Consider the following 17160-nt stretch of genomic DNA (forward strand, 5'->3'; position numbering starts at 1 on the left):
CCTGCTCCCTGCGTGGTTCACGCTGCCCTGCTCCCTGCGGTTATCAGATGTTGAGAGTATTCCTCGCGGGCTATGAAACCGCAGGACGTGTTTATATTTAAATAGCGGCTGCATCGCCACGGCTCAGCGCCAATCCAAACAAACTATCTCGCGAACTCCCAGAGCCTACGGAATGAGACTCCGGATTCCGGGCCTCGCGCATGGGAATAGCGGCAACGATCACGTCACATCGAGGACACCTTCCAGCCGATTTTGATTACACCAGATGAGAACTCAAGAAAAAGAGTCCACGATGGGTGCCATTTGCAAGCGTGACCTGTGCGTGAGTCTGCTGCCAGTAGCGGGTAATGAATGCTGCTGCTGCTGTGCATGATCCGAGTCGAGGAGTTTGCGGTGTAAGTTTAGAATTTGGTAAATTCGGACCCCGAGTCGGCCAAGGGAATCCGCCGTCTCCGCCACGGCTGTTCACAGCAACCCGAGGAGACGGAATTCGGAAGCTGCGATCGTAGTAACGTGGAGAACGCATCAACAGCCTCCAAGCGCTCACGAACCCAGGCTTCAATAAAGTCGCATATTCATCAATAATGGAGTGGGTTTAGAGAAAACGACCAGCCACAATAAGATGACGTGAAGAAAGTAAATTAAAATACGTTCGAAAGAGGGAAGCAGGCACTGAGACGCACCCTCGCAGTGGCGAGATGTTAACTCCCTCGCCTGATATGCAGGAGGTCGTGGGTTCGATCTCGACCCTGACGAATCCTGCTGTATATTTGGAGTTTGCCTGTTCTCCCCGCGGTCACGTGGATTTTTCCCCGGGTCCTCCGGGTTTCCTCCTCCACATTTATAATCAAGTTCGTGTTTGAGTACTTGTCTGTTTTAAATGTGATAAGCCACTTCATTTAGCTATAATTTGTGGCCTGGTCGCTTCTTGAAAAAGTAGCGACATAGCTCAGTGTGCTTTACCCTGGTAAAATAAAAAATATATAGTTTAGTTTAGTTCAAGTTGTTTCAAGCGACTCGGGACGATTATCATGTCAGACTGATGCGGACTTCACTCAGACCCCATTCAGCTAAGACGCTCTATTACGAAGACGACCGTAGCGCAAGACCGTCCATTCATCACCTGTGATCATCCATTAATCATCCATCAGTCGTAATCATGTACTCCGGTCATCATCATCAGTCATATTCGCCTCCGTGCCTGCTCGTTCTCTCTCTCTGTGTCACTGCCAGAGGGTGTCCACTGTGACCCACGTGAGTCCATCGAGCCACGAGCGCTCCGCTGACACTCAGAAAGGTCGTGAGTTCCAACCCCAGTCGGAGGTCCACTCAGCTCGTCAGTTTCCCGTGGTCAGTAAGACTGGCAGCTGTGGAATCGTCAACAGTAGTCATCATGTGGAAGGACTGGGCTCTTCCGTAGGCATGTAGACTTTCCACCATTGGCTCAGCGCCTCCAGTGGAGATGATGAGCGAACCCCCCCCTGCCCCCCCCCCCCCACTATATTACTGGTTTGAGCAGGGATCTAATTTTACCAGCGTGGTGTAGAGTAGTCACATAACCACCACCAGTGGGTAGGCCTTCATCCAGCAGTGGATTAACAGTCGGGCTGTGCATGACAGGCAATGGGTTACTGCAGTGCTTAGAGTCGGGGCTTTGCCAACTCGCGTGGATCACGGGGGGTGAGGAGGGGGGTGGGGGATAAGGGGGGGGGGATGTCGCGTCATCACTGTCACTGCTCCTGCTGGGAGAGTCGAGGAGTGGGAAGTCATCGCGCACCGCTCACTCCGTGTGGCCGTGCGGGGACCCCACTATCGGCCCACTGCCGGATGGAGGCCTCCCACGCTCTCACTGCGGGTTGGTGAAGGTGTGGGGGAGTGCCCACGACTGGCTTCGATTCATCACTCGCCGCTGATGTTCGCTCGCCCTGATTGAGAATCGAACCCAGGCGGCCGTCTTCATAGAGCTGCCCCCCCCCCACCCCTCTCCCTCCCCTTTGCCCGCTGCCTGTCTCATGAAAATTATAAATATCCCCGCCTTGGAACAGACGTCATCCGTGTGTATTTAGTCCACGGTGATGCATAAACAGATGCCTCCGCTTTAGCTCTGCCCCCTCTCTTGGAAGGGGGGCGAGTGGCGTTAGCGAGCACCTATTATGGTCGGCACAGCGGCACACGCGGAAGGTGGTGGTGGTGGCGAGCCCAGCGCCACCAGCCCTTGACCGTCTTTGTTTCCACAGCGCTCATGTCCATGACCAAGCCGTGTCACTAATGAATGTATGGGGGGTGGGGGGGGGCTAAAGATCCTTTTGATGGTAAGTCACGGATTTTAGGATATATACCGCGTAATCCCCGGATTATAAGACGCACCCTCAAGGACATTTGCTCTCGCTTCTCAGTTAAAGGGTGAAGGTGCAGCCCTGAAATTTCTCGCTCGCCACTTGTTGGCAGAAGGTGCCTTGTCCACCGAGTGAACTCCAGAGCGGTATTTGGCCTACTCTTCCACGCTTGCCAGGTCCTCTTGGAAGAGATGGGAGTACCCCACTTGTACCGCGGGGTGGACAGCGGCGGTCGTGGGGCGAGGGGGGAGTTTGAGAAACGTGTGCGCTGATTCCACTGCCGCGCCGGGACATGGCATCGAACCGGCGACCTCGGGATTGCAAGTCCAGTGGTGTGCTGACCATCCCACCGCCACTGTAGCAGTGTTCGTTGTAAATCAGACGAACGTTGCTGTCTGAAAAAAAATATCTATTTGCCGGGCTGAGCAAGGCGGGGGTGAGAGGAGGAGGAGGAGGAGGGCTGAATGTTTATCCCACTGTGAGGCTGTTACCAGAGGTCGCGTCTCGGTGTGAAGGACGTTTTGAGCCCTGGGACCTAAGCTGTCGCTGTTGTGGTGTCGATGGGGGCGGGGAACGATTGGCGGTGGGGGGGTTGGGGGGAGCCGCCAGGTGAATACCCATCGCGGGGCAAGGGGAGGGGTGGTTATCTCTGTGCCGTCTGCCTCCCGTGACCAAATCACCCCGGACACGGCCAGGCTTGTCGGTTCGGACGCTTCCTCGCTCCGTACGGCTGCTGATGTCGCTGCTGTCGAGCACCGCATTCATTTTACATCGAGGTGGTCGGGCCAGACGATTGCGCGTCAGGTGCATCGTCGCTGTGGTGATCACGATATGCCTCTCCTCTCTCGCGTTGTGAATCGGGCATCGAGTCTACGCTGTACGTCCCATGGTTCTGTTCTGCGCGGTGATCAGTCTCCACACATTAACCAGAGAGTTTTTATTTTTATTTTGCATTTGTGCATCATCATCATCATCAGCTGCCATGCTTCATGCAGTGGAAGAGTTTCAGGGGTTGTAGTCCATGAGCTTCAGGGTGAAGATCGAAGCCCAGCGATCTTCTGCTTTCCAAGGGTCGGGAGCTAAGTAAGATTGAGCCTGATTAGCACTTGGATGGGAGACTGGCTGAGGGATGCCAGAAGTCGTTGGCGGCTTGGGCTGTGACATATGCGCGGTGAATTTTACCATCAACACCACCGTCATCATGGGGCGTGGTGGTGCTGCACGCCCGCGGTCCAGCCCTTTGGAGGCAAGGGTCGGTGGATCACGTCGAGATTCGCGAAGCACCCAAAGTCGCCGGGCCACGTGCGAGGTGGCCAGGAAACGGCGATATGACGACAGCCAGTGGGTTCGTGAACCCATCTGTGCGGACGATGTCGGCGTCATCGTCTTGTGAAGGTGCTCGGGGTTCTCTTTGCTCGGCAGAGACGCGTCCCGTGGGGGTGGTGGGAGGGCGTAGGGGCGGGGTGTGGGAGCTGTGGTGGTTTGGGGGTAGCCAAGGGGTGGGCTACGGGGGGATTTGTTTTCGTAACATAACGGGGAGGAGGAGGAGGAGGGTGAGCCGGTAATTTTATGCGCCACCGCCGTGGGTGGTGTCGCCCCCGGCCCCCGCCGCTGCCTGAGGCGCGATGATCGCTCGGGCGATTGTGAGTTTGTGTGGAGAGGCTGCTGAGTCCAGCGGGGGGCAGGAGGCGGGTGATGGGGGGAGCATGGACGTGGGGGAGGGGGGGGATGCGTCCGATGTTCCCATTGTGTGCGTCACGTGGCTCACGGAAATTAATTGCCCGCAAGCTGAGAGGAGACGCTGAGACGCGGGGGGGGGGGGGCGTGTGGTCCCGGCCACACCACCCCCCTGGTGTGCCGTGCCGCACGAACCTGGCGACACGAGTTCGATGCACGCACACGGCCAACATCAGTGACCAATGTCTTAAGTCTAAACCGTCCTGCGCCTCCCCTAGGTCGACTCAGCATTAATTGAATGCCGAGTGCGGTGTGTAAACATCGGCATCAGCAGTGAACTGGAAACCCGATTACACTGCGGAGGAGCAGGACGGGAGGTGGGGGGCCGCGTGGCGGGCGAGTTGGGGCCCGCGCTGGGTTATTTGTGAGCCCGGGGCTCAGCTTCCTGAGCCGCTGCTTAGCCCTGGCTGCCTCCCTCCGGGTTTAATGCCCCACTTCCTCCCGCGCGAAATCAAACCGCGCGCCGCGCTCAAATTAGCGGAGGAGCAGGACGAGGAGGAGGGGGGGGGCGCGGATTTGTCCGATGCCCGGGGTTTGGCCACGGGGCGGCTGTGGGTGACGCCACGTGAGGCTCGCTGGGTGCACCTGTTAGTCATTTCAGACAGTTCGCCTATAACACCTGTGTCTGTCCCGTGACCTCTTGTCAGCGAATCTTCGACACTCCACGTGGTCTCAAAGTGCACCTAGCCTGGCACAAGCGCTTTGGTGACGTTACTGCCACTCAGTGGCGAATGGCGGCGGCTGTGGATGTCGTACCGTGTCTTACGCGATTCATGGTCCAGGATTTTCTGCGATCTGGACTGTACCACTTGCAGGGAATGTTCGAAGGGGGCTGTGAGCAGGTGAGCTGGCTGCAATGCCTCTTCCCTCATCGTCAGGGGCGCTTCTGCCAGGTCAACCTCCTTCGCCACGTCCCCCTACGGCGCCCCGCTTCTCGCCCATTACCGCTTCACGTGGGGGCGACACGCGGAGCGTTTGGGCGAGAGACGCGACGCAAGTGGTGGGAACGGGGAGGGGTCTCCCTGCTGAGCGCACCTGGGGCCCCCATCAGCACCCCCGCCAGGGATAGCTGCGGGGTCGTGATGGGAGGAAAGGGGGGGGTACCTTAGTCGGGTGGGGGGCAGCCGCTACCACCCACCGTGTTGGTGGAGCTCAGCTGCGGCTCGTAATGAATGGGTGACGGAGATCGTCTCCGTGTGGCGATTGCTCCAGCTGGTGTGGCGTTTCACGCGCGAACTGAGACGTGTATTGAACACGTGTGGGGCTTTCGGGACCAATAATAAGATTAATGATTGATGTTTTGGGTCAGATCGGGTAAGTACAATTTGTGTCGTACACCCTCCTCCACCTGACACGTACCAATCTATGTCTGGTTCATCGGCAGCAGCACACCGGCAATGTTGTTGGAGGGTGATCCACACAAGTTTAACCATTGAGTGCGGGTGTCTCGCTGGAAGTTTCAACCAGCATCATCAGGCCTCTCGCTGGAAGTCACAAACAGCATCATCAGGCGTCTCGCTGGAAGTCTCAACCAGCATCATCAGGCGTCTTGCTGGAAGTCACAACCAGCATCATCAGGCGTCTCGCTGGAAGTTACAACCAGCATCATCAGGCGTCTCGCTGGAAGTCACAACCAGCATCATCAGGCGTCTCGCTGGAAGTTACAGCCAGCATCATCAGGCCTCTCGCTGGAAGTCACAACCAGCATCATTAGGCGTCTTGCTGGAAGTCACAACCAGCATCATCAGGCGTCTTGCTGGAAGTCACAAACAGCATCATCAGGCGTCTCGCTGGAAGTCACAATCGGCATCATCAGGCATCTCGCTGGAAGTTACAACCAGCATCATCAAGCGTCTCGCTGGAAGTTACAGCCAGCATCATCAGGCGTCTTGCTGGAAGTTACAGCCAGCATCATCAGGCGTCTTGCTGGAAGTCACAACCAACATCATCAGGCATCTCGCTGGAAGTTACAGCCAGCATCATCAGGCGTCTCGCTGGAAGTTACAACCAGCATCATCAGGTGTCTCGCTGGAAGTTACAGCCAGCATCATCAGGCGTCTCGCTGGAAGTTACAACCAGCATCATCAGGCATCTCGCTGGAAGTCTCAACCAGCATCATCAGGTGTCTCTCCTGATGATGCGACCCGCAGTTTGCCGAAGCGATCTGACCCAAAATAAATCTCTTATCAATCGAGATGTGCTTTACTTGCCTGTCACATCTCCACTCCTCGGCCAATCACAGAGAGCGTCTGCCCTGTGGTCTGCGTGTAGGATTGGGTGGCTGGTGATTGCCCTTGAGTGGAGCGGTGCGTGTTTATTGGTGTGTGTTGGTGTGTCTGTTGGTGTGTGACCTCAGTGCACCTGCCCTGGCACAGGCCCAGTGATGATGTCACAATCACTGAGTAGTGAATGTCGGCTGTTGGTGTGTATGTTGGCACGTGCGTATCTGAATTCAGTCCTGGGCCTCCCCTAGGTCGACTCACCTTTACATGAGGGTGCAGTATCTAAACACCTGCAATGTGGAGACAGAGGTGACCGGGCGTGGTGCTGGCCACCCACTCCACCGTGCGCCGTGCCAGCCTTTGAAGGTGCTCGTCAGCAACAGCACTAGCGCCCAAAGCACGTTGAAGTTTTACAGGGGATCTTTCACTTTGCTGGTCTGTGTGTGTTTGGCGTGCGTGTATGCGTGTTTCCCTATGCGTGGGCTCCTATAATACACACATGTGTGTGTATGTTTATACACACACATGTGTGTATGTTTAACACGTAGGCTTTACCCTTCTGGCGAATTGCCCGATGATGCTGGATGTATTTACCAGCGAAACGTCGTACTCAAACTGTAAATGTTGTGGATTCACTCTTCAACACACCGGTGGGCTAAAGTAGTGAACTATTTGTCTTTTGTCAACGTGACACTTTTTTGCTGATTGGCCGTGTCGGGTGGTGGAGGGTTACGACACATTTATAAACAATGCGATCTAACCCAAAAACCTTTATTATGAACGTGTGTGTTTTGTTTATACACACACATGTGTGTGTGTGGTGTATGTGTATACACATGTGTGTGGGTGAGTATTGGGTCGCTGGTCAAGTTCAATTTGCAAAGGCAAATGAAGTCTCCTTGGAGAAGATGATTTCTCGTTTCACGCTGCACCGGAGTGCGGCGCCTCCATTTACTTCTCCGTGCATTCATTCCCCGTGAAGGGAGAGGCAGGGAGAGCGGCCGGGGAGAGGAGCGGGGAGATGTAAAGATTCGTCGCCCTGCCAGCCCGAGGCTCCCCTCCTCCCATCTCCCCCTCCTCCTCTGTTGCCTCGGAAAGGAATGCCATCTTAGACCTGACGTGGGGTTATTCGTGTTTCATGGCCTTGCCATACACACGTGTGTGTGTGTGCCGTCTAATGATGCTGGATGTGATTTCCACGTGTGTGTGTTTATACACACGTGTGTGTGTGTGTATATAAACACACGTGTGTGTGTGTTTATATACACACGTGTATGTGTATAAACACACACACGTGTGGGGTTCTTGGGGAGCAGTGGAGCAGCGCTGTGTTACAAACTCAGTGACCCCGAGATTCGTTTCCCGCTCATGACCAATGACAATGGTGATAATATGAACCTGTCCTGCGCTTCCCCTAGGTCGACTCAGCCTTTAACTAGAACCTCGAGCGGTGTGTAAACATCAGCACTGGGGAGACGACGGCGGTCAGGCGTGGTGCCGGCCACCCGCCCCCTCCTCGTGTGCGGCACCGACCTTTGGAGGTGCTCGCTAACAGCACTTGCCCCAATAGTTTATTAAGGATATCAGGGTGGTCCTTGTCGTTGAATTACACAGACAGGTAAATGCTGCCACAGTGATAGAATAGTTTGCACTCTGCACCTGCAATCCGGAAGGTCGCCGGTTCGATTCGATCCCCTGGCGTGGCAGGTGACACGACGGGCAGATTTATTAAACCCGAATATAAACTCCAAGGCCAAGGTGCAGCAGGGTGGGCAGACGGGGGGCAAGGGCTGATGGGCACCACGTGGCCCGAGGAGCCAGACGTAGTTGGCAGATTTAATTGGATTGGGTGCCGGAGCTCACTGAGCATGCGGCTCGCGTGCGCACGCGGCCCACCCCGCGAGTCCTCCACGCGAGATGGGACACTGCTTGGCTTCTCCCTTCACTGTACTCTCTGTTCTCTCTCCCTCTCCTAGCTCTGTCTCCTCTCGCAGTCCCCCTCTCTCTCTCTCACCTCTATATACTCTCCCTCACCTCTATATACTCTCCCTCTCTCTCACCTCTACAGTGAGGGAAACAAGTATTTGAACCCCTGCTGATTTTGTACGTTTGCCCACTGACAAACAAATGATCAGTCTATAATTTGAATGGTAGGTTTATTTGAACAGTGAGAGACAGAATAACAACAACAAAATCCAGAAAAACGCATGTCAAAAATGTTATAAATTGATTTGCATTTTAATGAGGGAAATAAGTATTTGACCCCCTCTCAATCATAAAGATTTCTGGCTCCCAGGTGTCTTTAATACAGGTAACAAGCTGAGATTAGTAGCACACTCTTAAAGGGAGTGCTCCTAATCTCAGTTTGTTACCTGTATAAAAGACACCTGTCCACAGAAGCAATCAATCAACCAATCAGATTCCAAACCGTCCACCATGGCCAAGACCAAAGAGCTCTCCAAGGATGTCAGGGACAAGATTGTAGACCTACACAAGGCTGGAATGGGCTACAAGACCATTGCCAAGCAGCTTGGTGAGAAGGTGACAACAGTTGGTGCGATTATTCGCAAATGGAAGAAACACAAAAGAACTGTCAATCTCCCTCGGCCTGGGGCTCCATGCAAGATCTCACCTCGTGGAGTTGCAATGATCATGAGGACAGTGAAGAATCAGCCCAGAACTACACGGGATGATCTTGTCAATGATCTCAAGTCGGCTGGGACCATAGTCACCATGAAAATAATTGGTAAAACACTACGCCGTGAAGGACTGAAATCCTGCAGCACCCGCAAGGTCCCCCTGCTCAAGAAAGCCAATGAACATCTGAATGATTCAGAGGACAACTGGGTGAAAGTGTTGTGGTCAGATGAGACCAAAATGGAGCTCTTTGGCATCAACTCAACTCGCCGTGTTTGGAGGAGGAGGAATGCTGCCTATGACCCCAAGAACACCATCCCCACCGTCAAACATGGAGGTGGAAACATTATGCTTTGGGGGTGTTTTTCTGTTAAGGGGACAGGACAACGTCACCACATCAAAGGGATGATGGACGGGGCCATGTACCGTCAAATCTTGGGTGAGAACCTCCTTCCCTCAGCCAGGGCATTGAAAATGGGTCGTGGATGGGTATTCCAGCATGATAAATACCCAAAACACACGGCCAAGACAACAAAGGAGTGGCTCAAGGAGAAGCACATTAAGGTCCTGGAGTGGCTTAGCCAGTCTCCAGACCTTAATCCCATAGAAAATCTGTGTAGGGAGGTGAAGGTTCGAGTTGCCAAACGTCAGCCTCGAAACCATAATGACTTGGAGAAGATCTGCAAAGAGGAGTGGGACAAAATCCCTCCTGAGATTTGTGCAAACCTGGTGGCCAACTACAAGAAACGTCTGACCTCTGTGAATGCCAACAAGGGTTTTGCCACCAAGTACTAAGTCATGTTTTGCAGAGGGGTCAAATACTTATTTCCCTCATTAAAATGCAAATCAATTTATAACATTTTTGACATGCGTTTTTCTGGATTTTGTTGTTGTTATTCTGTCTCTCACTGTTCAAATAAACCTACCATTAAAATTATAGACTGATAATTTCTTTGTCAGTGGGCAAACGTACAAAATCAGCAGGGGATCAAATACTTTTTTCCCTCACTGTATATACTCTCCCTCTCTCTCTCACCTCTATATACTCTCCCTCACCTCTATATACTCTCCCTCTCTCTCACCTCTATATACTCTCCCTCACCTCTATATACTCTCCCTCACCTCTATATACTCTCTCACCTCTATATACTCTCCCTCTCTCTCACCTCTATATACTCTCTCACCTCTATATACTCTCCCTCTCTCTCACCTCTATATACTCTCTCACCTCTATATACTCTCCCTCTCTCTCACCTCTATATACTCTCCCTCTCTCTCACCTCTATATACTCTCTCTCACCTCTATATACTCTCCCTCTCTCTCACCTCTATATACTCTCCCTCACCTCTATATACTCTCTCTCACCTCTATATACTCTCTCTCACCTCTATATACTCTCCCTCTCTCTCACCTCTATATACTCTCTCTCACCTCTATATACTCTCCCTCTCTCTCACCTCTATATACTCTCCCTCACTTCTATATACTCTCCCTCTCTCTCACCTCTATATACTCTCCCTCTCTCTCACCTCTATATACTCTCCCTCACCTCTATATACTCTCTCTCACCTCTATATACTCTCTCTCACCTCTATATACTCTCTCTCACCTCTATATACTCTCTCTCTCACCTCTATATACTCTCCCTCACCTCTATATACTCTCTCTCACCTCTATATACTCTCTCTCACCTCTATATACTCTCTCTCACCTCTATATACTCTCCCTCACCTCTATATACTCTCTCTCACCTCTATATACTCTCTCTCACCTCTATATACTCTCTCTCACCTCTATATACTCTCTCACCTCTATATACGCTCTATCTAACCTCTCTATATGCTCTCTCTCACCTCTATATACTCTCTCTCTCACAGTCTCAATCTCGCTCATCCACCAGTCTGCCTCTCTTACTCCATCTCACTCGGTATCATTTCCCCTCGCCCCCTCTCCTGCTCTCGTCCTTTCTGCCCTCCCATATCTCTCCCTGCTCTCTCTCTCTCTTTTGCCCTCTGCTCTCTATTCCCTCTCTCCTCTCACTTCCTCTGTGAGAAGGTGGTGGGGGGGCCTTTCCCCACACCTGCAAACCATCAGGTCGCATGCCCCATCGATGGATAGCGGATTCTAGCGCTGGCCAAGAGACGACCCAGCCATCACAGAACCACCACCACCAGCCCCGCTTTCCCCTGCCACCCTCCCCCTCAACAATCGCCGTGCACTCTCGCTCCCGCCCTCCTCCCTCCATATGAAAACTTCTTCCACTCTAGTGGAGACGCAACGCAGGAGATGGAGCTGAATCCGCGGGACGGATCTCATGATTCCGTCACGTGTCGCCCCGCGCTCACATTCAGCTGTGAAGAGGACTTCTTCCTGTTCCAGTCTGAACACAGAGGAATATGAATAGGGATAAATTATTAACGCCTTGCACACATCTCCCCCGTGAGCTGCTGAGTGTGATGGAGGGGCATGGTAGTGTTGGAGGGGGTGGTGTTGGAGGGGGTGGTGTTGGAAGGGGGGTGGTGGTGGTGATGGGGTGTTGGTATTAGAAAGGGTGGTGTTGGAGGGGATGTTGGTGGTCGGGGTGGTGCTGATGAGGGGGTGGCGGTGGTCATGGTGGGGATAGAGGAGAGAAGGCTTCTTTGGGCATGGGGATTGGAACTCATGCCATGTTTGTGCTCTCAGCTCTCGGGGGAGACACGGAGTCGTTTTGATAATTGCTGCTCAAAACGGCACCTTCCTTAATGCATTGTAAACAAAACAAATACCATGCTGATATAATTACAATGTGGAAACCACTGCACAATGAATCCGGCCACCCGAGTTTGAATCCTGGCCACGGCTACCATCAGTGGTGCGCGATATCTGAACCCATCCTGCGCCACTCTCCCAATGAACCAACGCGGCGAAGTATGGTCAGACAAACCCATGACTGACACGGAGTGTGAGTGCCTTCATCCAGCAGTGAATTTGCAAAGAGGCTGTAGATGGCGAATGTGATGATTATATCACATTCGGGGTGTCGCGGTGGCGAGATGTTACCTGCCTTGCCTGGTATACAAGAGGTCGTGGGTTTGATCCCGACCCTGACGCCTATTCTATATTTGGAGCTTGAACGTCTCTCTCCCCGTGATTCCGTTGAATTTTCTCCGGATCCTTCGGGTTTTCCCTCCACATTTAGAATCAACGTGCGTTTCGAGTCGTTGGCTGCTATAAATGTCCACGTGATAAGCCCCTTCATTGGGCTATGATTTGTGATAGCAAGGTCGTTTCTGAAAAAGAGCTACACAGCTCAGTGGGCTTCACCTAGTAAAATAAAAACTAGTTTAATTTAGTTTCATATACCGCTATAGCGCTGTGATATCATTTTGCTTTTGCAGACAACAGCTGCCCGAGGAGCGGGGCCAGCGACAGCCCTTCAGGGGTCTGCACCTCCTGTCCGCCCGGCTCGCCGCGATCGCCGGACAACAAAGCTCAGGTGAGCACGGGCAACACAAACAACCGCCCTTATTTATTTGATTCCATTTCATTCGGCGTATAAATGATAATAATCCGCCCGTGACCCGCCCCCCCCCCCCCCCCCCGGCGCCCGCCCGCCGAGGCCCGCGTCGGCCCGCGTCGTATTTGCTGAACGCGGCGGCGGGAGTGGGAATTCACAACGCCCCAAATCTCATCGTCACCGCGTTCGGTGACGCAAATTACGCAGGGAAGCGCCCATCCTCGCCAATTACCCGCGGCTGGCGAGCCCGCGGTGCGGCGGGTCGCTTATTATTATTATTATCACTGCCTCTGGGCTCTCTCGTTACGTTATTGGCGCTCGTTATTTATGTACTGCACACGCCTCGGGCGCGGGCTGTGCCCTGGGAGCTGTGTGCGTTGTTGTTGTTGTTGCGTTGTGTGTGGGAGGGGAGAGGGGGAGGCTGCGTAGGTTGGCAGTGGTGCAGCCACCTTGAATGACGTGGGGGTCCGGACACCACCTCCCTCCCCAACGTGTCTAGTGATGACTAAGATATACTCAATAGTGGGGGTAGCCGAAATATAGACTCACCCCCGCCATGGCAATGTGGACTTTCATCACTGACTTAGGGCTGTTAACAGGAGATGAGCACCAACAAGGGAATCTATTGGACTTTTGTTGGTTTTGGAATCCACGTGGTCCTCCCTTCAAGAAGGTGACATGGTCACTGATTGCACTGGCCACGGATTGTTTACGAGCGGTAGACTCAGTCGTCAGACAGTACCCAGAAGCTGCGTGGACTTCATAATAATCACGCTTCAGCAAACCGCGTTGAGGGACGAACCTCGTGGATCTGGTCTCCAATCTGGCCAAGAACCACCGGGAGCCATCGGTCAGTTTGACTCCACCAGCTAGCACGGTGCGACTGTGCCCACAGTAGGTGGCACTGGTGTAAAGCATGCGGGGAGTTGCCCCTGGGCCACGTGGACGGGGCACGGAGAAAATGCAGAGAGAGGGCAAGGCAGGGAAGGGCACCCTGCAAGTACGAAAAATCTCAAAAAGGGTCTGTGATGTCGTCTTCTAAAAAGTCCACTGCTTTCTAAAACATTTGGGGGACAACTGGCCCTTCCCCCCGCCCTCCCCCCTGCCCCTCCCCCCTGCACCCCCACGCCCGGGGCACCCCTGCCTTGCAGGAGGCACCACTGCACCCCACGAATGCGTGCAGTGTCACATTGCTGACGGGCCACCACTGCCAGGAGAAATGAGCGCTGAGCCACTCTCCACTGATTAAACTCGGTAATAGCGAGGGCAGGGGGAGCCGCGTTCACCCCCCACGCCCCCCTCCCGTCCTCCACGCTCTCCAGCCGACAGCAATCTATTTTGATTGCATCGCAGAGTGGCAGTTTGGGTAAAAAAAAACGTTTAGGGGAATTTCATCATAGCCGAGTGTTTGTATTAATGGCCTTTCTGCAATTAGGCGCCAATAGGTGTCCTCACAATAATTGCCGGTTTTAAGAAACGTAATGACAGCGCCGAGCAGAGTGCCATCGTGAAGCAGTCCCTGAGCCCAGGGCCAGCAAGCCCACGGGGCCATCACGACCTCCACTCATACCGAGACTCAGAAACACACGCAGAGAGAGAGAGAGAGTCGTAGACTCACACACACATCCATAGACTCGCACAGAGATCCATAAACTCGCACAGAGATCCATAGACGCACACCACCAGCGAGTCGCTACAGTCTAAAGTACCATGGACAGCGACCCCCCCACAAGCGGTGGGCTCGGCCAGGCTGTGGCTGTTGAGTGACACCGTGCCCCCCGGGGTGTCCGCATGGTTAGAGTAGAACACGCGGAGGAGTGGCAATGGAACGTGGTGGGGATTTTTTTTTACGAAGTATGGTGGAGCGTGGTTGATCGTGTTTGAGTATGAATAGAGCATGGTGGATGGAGCGTGCTATGGTACGGTAGAATACGATGGAGCGTCATGGAGCATGGTGGAGCGTGGTAGAATGCCCGGTCGATGCAAGCGCGTCTGTGAGGTTGTGAACTCGGGGAGTCACGGCTGCCACAGGGTTCATGGCACCGTGTGGCTGGAGCTACAGCCAATTCGCAGGGACAACCGCGAATCTTCGGTGAATTACAACAAATTCATCCACACATTGTGCAACGTTTGGAAACGTTAGGCTGTCAGACTGTACGTTCCGGATGTTACCAGACCAGCGTCATCGCCTGAAGTAAAGAAATGTTAAGTCTGACAGCAGCGGTCTGTCATGTATCCATGTGCGTATGCGGCGACACAGTATTACAAGAGATATGCGTGTGTAAGTGTACCTGCGTGTGTATCTGTGTGTGCCCGGTGTGATGTATAAACGTTACAATTGGGGAGTGAAAGGTGGCCTGGCGTGATTTTGGCCACATCACCCCCCCCCCCTTTGCTGTCGTTACCAAGTTGACTTCGTAATCGCCCAGCCATGGCTTTAACACAACGATCAGAATCGGTTTTACACGAAATAGTTCGCTTGTCACCGACCGCTATAATTGGCCACGGAATCGCGAGGAATCTCCAGAGAGGGGCCCCCGGGAAGGGACCCCCGGAGCGAGACTGTCCCAGCCCCAACGCTCCCTCAGGGTCCCAGAGGCGCGGCCCCTAATTGAACCCTCCGCTGGGCGGACCCCTCCCTCGATCCCTGTGAATCGGCGTGACCCCGCAGGCTGCTCAGGGTGGTGCGCTGACGCCGCCAATCGAGGATCAGTGTTCGGGTCCGAAAATGGAAGTGGCACGGAAATGCATGGGAAGCAGGGGGGATGTATCGAGATGGGGTTAGGTGTACAGTCACGACGATGAGGGTCAGGGATACATTTTTTTGATTAGAAATAGAGTAGGCTTAAGGTTAAGAGTGATCTAGTTAGGTTTGGGATAGTATTAGGGCTTGGGTAAGTGTGTGGCTTGAGATTGGGGAGGGGGGGTAATTGTAAAGGTTAGGAATAGAGTTAGGGGAAGGGGTGCAGTTAAGGCTATGGGTGGGAGTGGCTTTAGGCATCAGGCTATGAGTCTAATGAGGGCTCGCGTGAGTGTTGAAGGTGGGGAGAGGCAGGCGGTGTTGGGGTTGACGGTCGAAGCCATCTGCAGTCTGCGTCACTGCGTCTCGCCGCGTCACGGCTCCTCCCGACTGCTGCCCGGGTGAGCACGTGGGATCTCTCCGCCACCGTTCGTGTTTTGTTAATGGCAACACGACGTAACACAATTTAGTAGTCATTTTTATATTACTTTATAATAAATATATGTTAACTTTGAATCATATGTTCTTTTTTACTTTATGTGAACGAAAAGACACAAATTCGCACGTTTTCTCATTGAAAATAGCTACATTTCAAAATATCACTGTCCTGGTCACAAAATCAAAGTTTGTGGGGAATAATAGCCATTTTCTGTACTTTTGAGGCATAAGCAATTAGGAAATAACACTTACTATGAACAGAAAAAATGTGTCACACTGTAATTGCACCAACCCTTGGGGGAGGGGGCGGGGTGTGTGGTGGGGGGATGGGCCAGGGAGGGGGGGCGAGCGCGGATTCTCTGACAGGCGTCCTCCTGCGCCTCTTTAAAAGCTCCCTTCAGTGATCGGCCCCATGGAGCCCGCGCTGCTGCCACCGCCGCCGCCGCTGCCGCTGCTGCCGCGCGCCAACCCACGCGGCGTCGCGTAATTAATGACCGTCAGGTGTTCGCGTAATGAGTGCCCCTTGAAATTTGCGGGGCTATGCGCGCGGTGACATTTAATTTTCCGGAGCAGATGAGACCCGTGGTGGGGTGTGGGTGCCGTGTCGGTGGGGTGGGGGTGGGGTGGGGGGTGATGGAGGGGCTTCTCTTTGGAGCATTTTCCACGATGGCCTCACACAGCGCACGCCAGAGGGCCGCATTAGCTACCAGAGCTCATGCGGGTTCATGGCATGGGGGACCTTGAGGATGAGGACGCCGCCGTCATCGGTGGTGGTGGAAACCAAACGAGAGGGAGGTAGCTGATCTCCCGTCACGGCCCTGGCCGCAAAGGTAGAGATCCCCCGTGTAGCCTTAACAGACTGTTGGGGCAAGTGCCGTTAGCGAGCACCTATGAAGGCCGGCACGGCACACGAGGGGGTGGGTGGCTAGCACCAAGCCCGGCCGCCTTTGTATCCCACGCTGCACCAGATACTCATTTGAGACCGAGTTGACCTAGGAGAGATAATTGTCACCGGTGTTGGCCGTGAGTGGGAATCGAGCTCGGGTGGCCGTGTTCGTAGCGCAGTGTAGCGCTAACCACTACACTACTCCACCCCACTACCGCAACAATACCGCCGCAACAACACCACCGCAACAACACCACCGCAACAACACCGCCACGACGTGCAGCGACTTTCCCACCACTCCCCCCTGCGTGCACAGTTCCACTTAGCACCACCACTCCGTCTCCGAGAAGCAGCAGCAGCCATACACAGACCCACCACCATTACCGCCACAGAGACTCCCAGTGTTACCATCGAACACGACCATCACACTCAGAGACCTCCACCAGCACCAACACCCATACACAGCCTTCGAGCGCCACTATCAGCAACAAAAAGCAAGACCGCGCACACGCATCCTCGCAGCATCTTCACCATCTATTCCACAACCGGAATCACAACTACAAATACGACGACCAGTATCACCGCTACAAATACACCCCCTACCAGCCTCCGAGCCCCCCGCCACTCCATCTCCATCGCGAGCCGCAATTCGTGGTGCCGCTCTGGG

General features: G+C 53.8%; 1 protein-coding gene across 4 annotated transcripts in view; it reads left to right on the forward strand.

Annotated features, from left to right (window-relative positions):
- Positions 1 to 17160, forward strand: part of LOC116940058 (xylosyl- and glucuronyltransferase LARGE1-like) — a 136613-nt gene that overhangs the window by 6799 nt on the left and 112654 nt on the right. For all 4 annotated transcript variants that reach the window (XM_076065474.1, XM_032949344.2, XM_076065473.1 and 1 more), the window contains exon 2: positions 12311 to 12408. The gene's annotated coding sequence lies outside the window, so the exon portion shown is untranslated. The remainder of the gene's footprint in view (positions 1 to 12310; positions 12409 to 17160) is intronic.

Source organism: Petromyzon marinus, chromosome 7 (assembly GCF_048934315.1).
Source record: "Petromyzon marinus isolate PM22_M1 ecotype Great Lakes invasive population chromosome 7, UKy_Petmar_22M1.pri1.0, whole genome shotgun sequence".
Classification (NCBI taxonomy): Eukaryota; Metazoa; Chordata; class Hyperoartia; order Petromyzontiformes; family Petromyzontidae; genus Petromyzon; species Petromyzon marinus.